This window comes from Schistocerca gregaria, chromosome 2, assembly GCF_023897955.1.
Source record: "Schistocerca gregaria isolate iqSchGreg1 chromosome 2, iqSchGreg1.2, whole genome shotgun sequence".
Lineage (NCBI taxonomy): Eukaryota > Metazoa > Arthropoda > Insecta > Orthoptera > Acrididae > Schistocerca > Schistocerca gregaria.
Window position 1 is genome coordinate 855,691,967 of NC_064921.1, and position 6,941 is coordinate 855,698,907.

Genomic DNA, 6,941 nt, shown 5'->3' on the forward strand with positions numbered 1-6,941 from the left:
CGAACGAACAGATCATAACTTTTACGAAAATAAACTTTTCACTCGAGGGAATACTTGAACCAAGGACCTCTCTTTCCGCAGCTGCTCACGCTAACCACGGAACCACGGCGCTCCTGAGCTCACAGTGTCCTTTATGTTGCCTATGTTGCACATGGACTACTCAGTTTGTATATTTTGCTTTTTTTTCATATTTCCACATAACTTCTTCCTGTTTTCTCGACTGATCTGTGTTCAGTTTTTCATGGCCTATCCACTGTGCCAACTTATAACTAAGTCTGAGGGGGGTGCGATGGGGAGGTTCCCTTGTGAGGAAAACATTTTCGAGGCGCTACCTATACCAAATTCTACCGTGTTGTGTCCATGTACAGGAAAGTTAAAGCTAGCATCTCTTCCCCCCCCCCCCCCTTTTTTTTGTTCTTCCTTTTTTTTACGGTGTGCCTCGACAGGTAACTGTGCAGGGTTGACCGAATAAGTTGCTCCGCAGCTTTAACAAATGGGCTAGTGTTTTTTCTCAGCTTCACTGAGAAGAATGTAATAATTCCAATTTCACAGAAGTTAGATGCTGGCAGGTGTGAATATTACCGAACCGTCAGTTTAATAAAATATGAGTGTCTGTCAAATAAAATCGAACACGCGCCACAACGAAATGGTTCCATCCAAAAGTAATCACCACAAGCGTTAAGACATTTGTCCCGCTGGGAAATGAAACGATCAATCCCTGTTTCGTAGAACGAGAGCGGCCGCTGACAGCTCCACAACTACACCCCTTCTAGCATTTCCTCGTCCGACTGAAACCGAAGTTCACGCATATCTTTCTTCAGGCTGATAAAGACACACGGTGGAAGATGCAAGCTGTACGGAGCAAGTTGCAGTGTTTCTCAACCAGATCGCTGAAGTGTAACCTTAGTCCGATTGGCAGCGTGGGGACGGGCGTTATTTTGGCCAGGATGATCCCGTCTGACATCCCGAAGGCAAACGGCAAAGCCAACCCACATTTCCCCCACCAAAGAAATCTAAAGCTATTCACACGTTCCGGTAACGTCATGATGACCTCCTTCTTCGACAGCAGGGGCTCTCTGCTCGTCCAGTCCCTCGACCTGGAACGACAATCTATGTTTACCGCTATGAAGACACTTCGCAGAAAATGCGACCCGTTATGAAGTCAAAACGCCCAGCAATGCTGTCAGCTGGAATCATCATGTAGCACGATAACGCCCGACCCCACACTGCCAATCGTTCGAAGGCTACGCTTCAGTGATTTGGTTTGGCAACCCTGCAACATCCTCCCTGTAGCCTGGATCTTTAACGGTGTGATTTTCCCATCTTTGGCGACCTCAAAGAAGAAACGCGTGGACGTCGGTTTCAGTCTGATAAGTAGTGTAAGAGTGGGTACGGTTGTTGGTCCGTCAGCGGTCGAACGCGTTCTAAGAAACAGGAAACGATCGTTTCGTCCCTCATACGGATAAATGTCTTAACGCCTCTGATGATTAATTATGAATGAAACCATTCCACGGTTTCGTTGTGGCTAGCGTTCGTTTTTCATTTGACTGCCCCTTGTGCTAACATGCATTACTATTAGAAGAGTACAAACACTGCCAGTGACAGACCTCTGGGAAAATAATTTCGGGTAGCGACACACGAGGAAATACTGACTGAAGAAAGGCACACCTACAATTATTGCATTTATATATTTAGAGAAAGTTTGTGAGAATGTTGACTGGAAGGCACTCCTTGAAATTCTGAAGGTAGCTGCGATAAAATACATGGAGCGAAAGGTTAGGGCCGGCCGGTATGGATGAGCGGTTCTAGGCGCTTCAGTCTGGAACCGCGCGACCGCTACGGTCGCAGGTTCGGATCCTGCCTCGGGCATGGATATGTGTGATGTCCTTAGGTTAGTTAGGTTTAAGTAGTTCTAAGTCCTAGGGGACTGATGACCTCAGCAGCTAAGTCCCATAGTGCTCAGGGCCATTTGAACTATATTTTTTTTCTTTTTTGAAGAAACCTGAAAATAGTTATGAGAGTCGAGGGGCATGAAAGGGAAGCAGTGGTTGGGAAGGGAGCGAGACAGGATTGTAGTGTCTCCCCCATATTATTGAATCTGTGTATTGAGCAGGCAGTATAGGAAACCAGGGAGAAATTTGGAAACTGGGTTAACGTTCAAGAAGAGGAAAGAAAAGTTTGAGGTTTACTGATGACATTGTCATTCTGCCAGAGATTTGGATGAGCAGCTGAACAGAATACATAGTGCCTTGAAAAGAGATTATAAGATGAGTATTAACAAAAGCAAAACGAGAACAATGGAATGTATTTCGATCATACCGGCATGTGCTGAGGGAATTAGAACAGAAAATGACAAATTCACTTGTATTTGCAAGAGGAGAAAAAAGAGTAGCTGAGTTTTACTGTTTGGGCATCAAAATGACAGACAGTGGGCGAAGTACAGAGGACAAAAACTTCAGACTGGCTGTAGCAACAAAAGCATTTCTGAAAAAGAGAAACTTCTTAACATCTAATATAAATTTAAGTGTTGGGAAGATATTTGTTTGGAGTGTAACCTCTAAACAGTTTATGCAAAACAGTAGTTTTTGAAATGTGGTTCTAAAGAAGAATTTAGATGGGCGTGGAGAGGGAGTGGGGGGGGGGGGGGCGGTTGAAAGACGAGGAAGAAGAGCTATCTATAGGGTGGTTGTAATTAAACTTTCTCTACTTGAGAGGGGGGGCCCCATGAAAAACGAGTGATCTGAGGACAATGAAACTTCGTGGAAACATTTTTAAGGAAGCGCGGAGGACAAATAAGGAATAAGCCATTGAAAGAAATACATTATAATTTCCACACGAGAGGGGCACATTTGTTAACTGCGTTCCAGATTTACGTTCCAGGTTTCAAACGTTGGTGAATGTGGGCATGCATGACAACAGTATGGAGGCGCAGTAAAGATACTATTGCACAACTGTTCGCAACACTTTCCGAACGGTGGACCCTGGAATGTTCAGCTGTCGTGAAACAACTCGTGCGCTTTTGAAGATTGCACATTGCATCCAGCATTCTTAGGCATACCAACAGTAACTACTTCAACAGTTTGTGGCGCAACTCGCTGTCGACTTCTCCCAGGAGTAACTCCCATATCGCCCGTTAATTGGGACTTTCGAACCATGTTCTTCAACCCAGGTGTGGAAAGAAGTCCACTCCTTCCTTTAACGAGTCGATGCTTGGGAAGTGCAGCGGCACTGGTGCTATTGTTTGGATAAAACAGCTTTACAAGTAACGCCCTGCTCACCTTGTCCAGATACTGTTGACTATCGGCAACTATAATGCACACTAGTGGTGGGCAGGAAATCGCGTATCTGTTAGAAATCACAGTGATTGAGAAGTCACAGATATCACAGTAACAACTTTACAAAATCTAACTGCGATTTCAGTCACAGTTAGCAGTCGCAAGTAGCGTTTCACAATAAACGCCGTGAGCCATCTGTTGGCCGAATTCCATACTGCTTTCTGCGATTTCAGTGACAATTCGCAACTAACAGTCGCAAGTAGCAACTAAAAAGCGCAGTTAACAGTGCCATCTGTTGGCCAAAGTTTGTACTACGCTCATCTCTGCGACACGCTATCGTGTCTAACTGCGATTTCCGTGACAAGTCGCAACTAAGAGTCGCAAGTAGCAACTAAAAAGCGCAGTTAACAGTGCCATCTGTTGAGCAAAGCTCATACTATGCTATTCGCTACCGAGTCAAACTGCGATTTCCGTGACAAATCGCAACTAAGAGTCACAAGTAGCAACTAAATAGCGCAGTTAACATTCTTTTCCTAGTGCCATCTGTTGAACGACGTACGTACTTCGTTATAAGAGCCTTGTGCCTCACGAGATCGGTGTGCTGTGTGTGCGTATGAAGGACTTATTTCATTAGTGGTACAGATCCATTTTTGTTCATTTTGAGATGCGGAGTCGTAAAGTTAAATGAGCGCTGCAAAATCTACAGTTGAGATACCAGAAATATTCAAGCATATGGCTTCTTGCTAGAAATGAACCATTATTAATGTTTGTTTGAATCATTAATTTCAGAAGCATTATAGACAGGAAAGTGGAGGTAATGGACTTGTACCACTATTGAAATAAGCCCTTCACATTATATGACGACATGCACATTCAGCATCAGTTATGATTGGTCAAACACAGCTGTGACTCTGAATGTATTATATTAATAAGAAGCAACATTGCCTTTTTCTCCTGAAAATATCAAGTAACGTAACAAATGTGATTCTGCTTCCAATATGACAATTTTGGTTAATACTCCACATGTCTACAGGACTTTGCAATGTTAACACAGCAGAACTCAGACATCTGTGTAAGTGTAGTGAAATGAAAACAGCATTATTGAGTCATATGAATGCCTCACTTTTATTCCGGCACAGTTCAAGACTCGGGATAAATGTTTTGCCCCTGGTGTTCTACATGGCAACTTCACACACACGAACTTTTTGCCGACGCTACAACCGCCTACGTAAGTAAGCTTTTCCTGTGTTACTTCCAAGTACTGCACTTAAGCTATTCCTGATTTAACTGGAAGATCTGTACTTCCCACTTTCATATCAACAGCCTCAAAATGCATATTCTATACCTCGGGCTATGTTACAGGTCAGAGTCACACCAAGATTGTGGTGAAGGGGGGAGGGGGCGGCGGCATGTCACTCTTCAACTAGTGTTTACCAGTAAATATGTGGCGGAAAATTATGGGTATAGGAAGGCTTAAACATATGGAAAATGAGATTTTCATTATTCAATCACTGTATTTAACATTTATTATTCCTTTAAAATCGCATAACAACTTCAATAAAACACAGTTTAATCACTCATCTGCACACTTATTTCACAATTATGTCACTTTTAAACTGCAAATCCTCTAAGAGCTGTCTTGAATCTTCACGAGTCTCTCTCAATAGCCTTGATGTGGATAGATACGTACAGCAACCAGTAATCAAGAGTCAGAACTGTGTCTGCAAAATCACAAGGATTATTAAACAATTTTTGCTGTCACTAATTACAAGCAATATAATTGACAGAGTAGATTGCTAATATTTGCTGTAATGAAAGCCACTGAATGGGGTATATTTCACATTTGCAAGAACGATCTCACTGAAGTAATTCAGCCCATCGAATCACTTAGAAACTAACCTCTCGTCTGACGAAAACGGTCTAAAGACGCAGTGGCAATTTCTCCAGATCTGTTGACAAAGATATTTTGAGTTATCAATTTACTGAGTGACTGAAATGTAGTTCGGGTACCTATGAACATAACAATATGTTAGAATTCATTTTCTAAACACGAACTATTACGATACTGTATGCCTACTTACATATTAATTACACTATTAATATTTTCACAGTTGTTTCTTTAATACATAATTAAAGCCATGGGAAGAACAAACGTAAAACTTACTTACCAATGACAGATTTGTTGAGATGCAATTTTCTGTGTGGGCAGATGTAACTTTTTCATACGGTGGTAAGTCGCAGAAATCGCAGAAGTCACAGAAATCGCAGAAGTAGCAGAAGTCACAGAAATCGCAGAAGTAGCAGAAATCGCAGAAATAGTAGTGGCAGAGGGATACGTGACCTACGTTCCTCAACTGCGACTCTTAACTGCTACAAATCACAGTTAAGAATAGCAGATACTGAAAAGTAGCATTTCACAGAAATCACTGATATCGGAAAATCGCAGTTTAGCCCATCACTAATGCACACTGATGCTTTGCGTGTCAACCGTATGTTGCCGTACCAGTAACGGCACCTAGCGGCAAGTCATGATACTAACACTACTAACAACGCATATCCTGCAGCCTACAGACATCGTTCCTATAAATCTGGGCCTCCAAACAGTAAGTAGTTTTCTGCCCACATTGACTCAAGTAGCGAAAGTTTACTTATAACCATTGACTAAAGAAGTAAGCAGATTCAAATAAGAGTAGATTGTTGTTGTTTGGGTCCTCAGTCCAAAGACTGCTTTGATGCAGCTCTCGATGGTACTCTATCCTGTAAAAGCCTCTTCATATCCGAGTAACTACTGTAACCCCTCCTCCCCTCCATCTACTCCTCCTACCAACTTTGAGCCTTGCCTTCCCTCTCCTCTCCTTATCCTGTGGGCACCCTCTCTCCCTTCTCTCCCTCCCTCCCTCCTTCCCTCCCCTCCCCCTCTCCCTGGGCTTCCACACACCACCCCTCCCTCTCCCATCCTCTCCCCATTGGCATCAACCCCTCCCCCATTCCCTCCTACCCTCGCCCCTTCCCTCTGGCAGGTCCCCGGCCTTACTCGTGTGACAAGTGCATCACCAACCGCCGGAGATTGTCGCCGCAGTGCTTATGTGTATTGTCGTCCTGTTAGTGCATCCATGTCTCTTGTTCCGTGCTCCATCGTTCACGTGTGCTACTTTGTATCTCACCATTATGTGCTGTGTGAATCGCTTTTAACTTGACTGCTCCACAGTGAACGGCTTCTGTTCTTTTACTCTGTTTGTCTACTGTTTTTTAACCTCCATGTCTCTTTGTATCTCTTACTGCTTGTACTATGTTCATATCTGTGGCCGAAGAGCGGCTTAGTTACGCCGCTGCTGGCCTACCTATGTATAGGTATAAAATAACAATAAAGAAAAAAAAACTGTAACCCTCTGGGGCTGGGGGGATCGACACTCAGTAAGGGAAAAAAACTGCAACCTACATCCTTTTGAATCTGCTTAGGGTAATTATCTCTTTGTCTCCCTCTACGATTTTTACCCTCCACGCTGCCCTCCAATATTAAATTCGTGACTCCTCGATGTGTCAGAAAGTGTTCCACCAGTCAAGTTGTGCCACAAATTCCTCATCTCCCCAATTCTATTCAGTACCTCCTCATTAGTTACGTGATCTACCCATCTAATCTTCAGCATTCTTCTGTAGCACCATATT

The 6,941-nt window shown here is 43.3% G+C and overlaps 1 long non-coding RNA gene across 1 annotated transcript; it reads right to left on the reverse strand.

The window, feature by feature from the left end:
* Positions 1 to 4,790: 4,790 nt before the first annotated feature.
* Positions 4,791 to 5,577, reverse strand: LOC126335230 (uncharacterized). The gene is made up of 3 exons (XR_007564827.1): positions 5,444 to 5,577; positions 5,175 to 5,285; positions 4,791 to 4,996 (listed from the first exon to the last, which is right to left on the reverse strand). It is a non-coding gene; the product is annotated as an uncharacterized LOC126335230 (long non-coding RNA).
* Between the last annotated feature and the right edge of the window lie 1,364 nt (positions 5,578 to 6,941).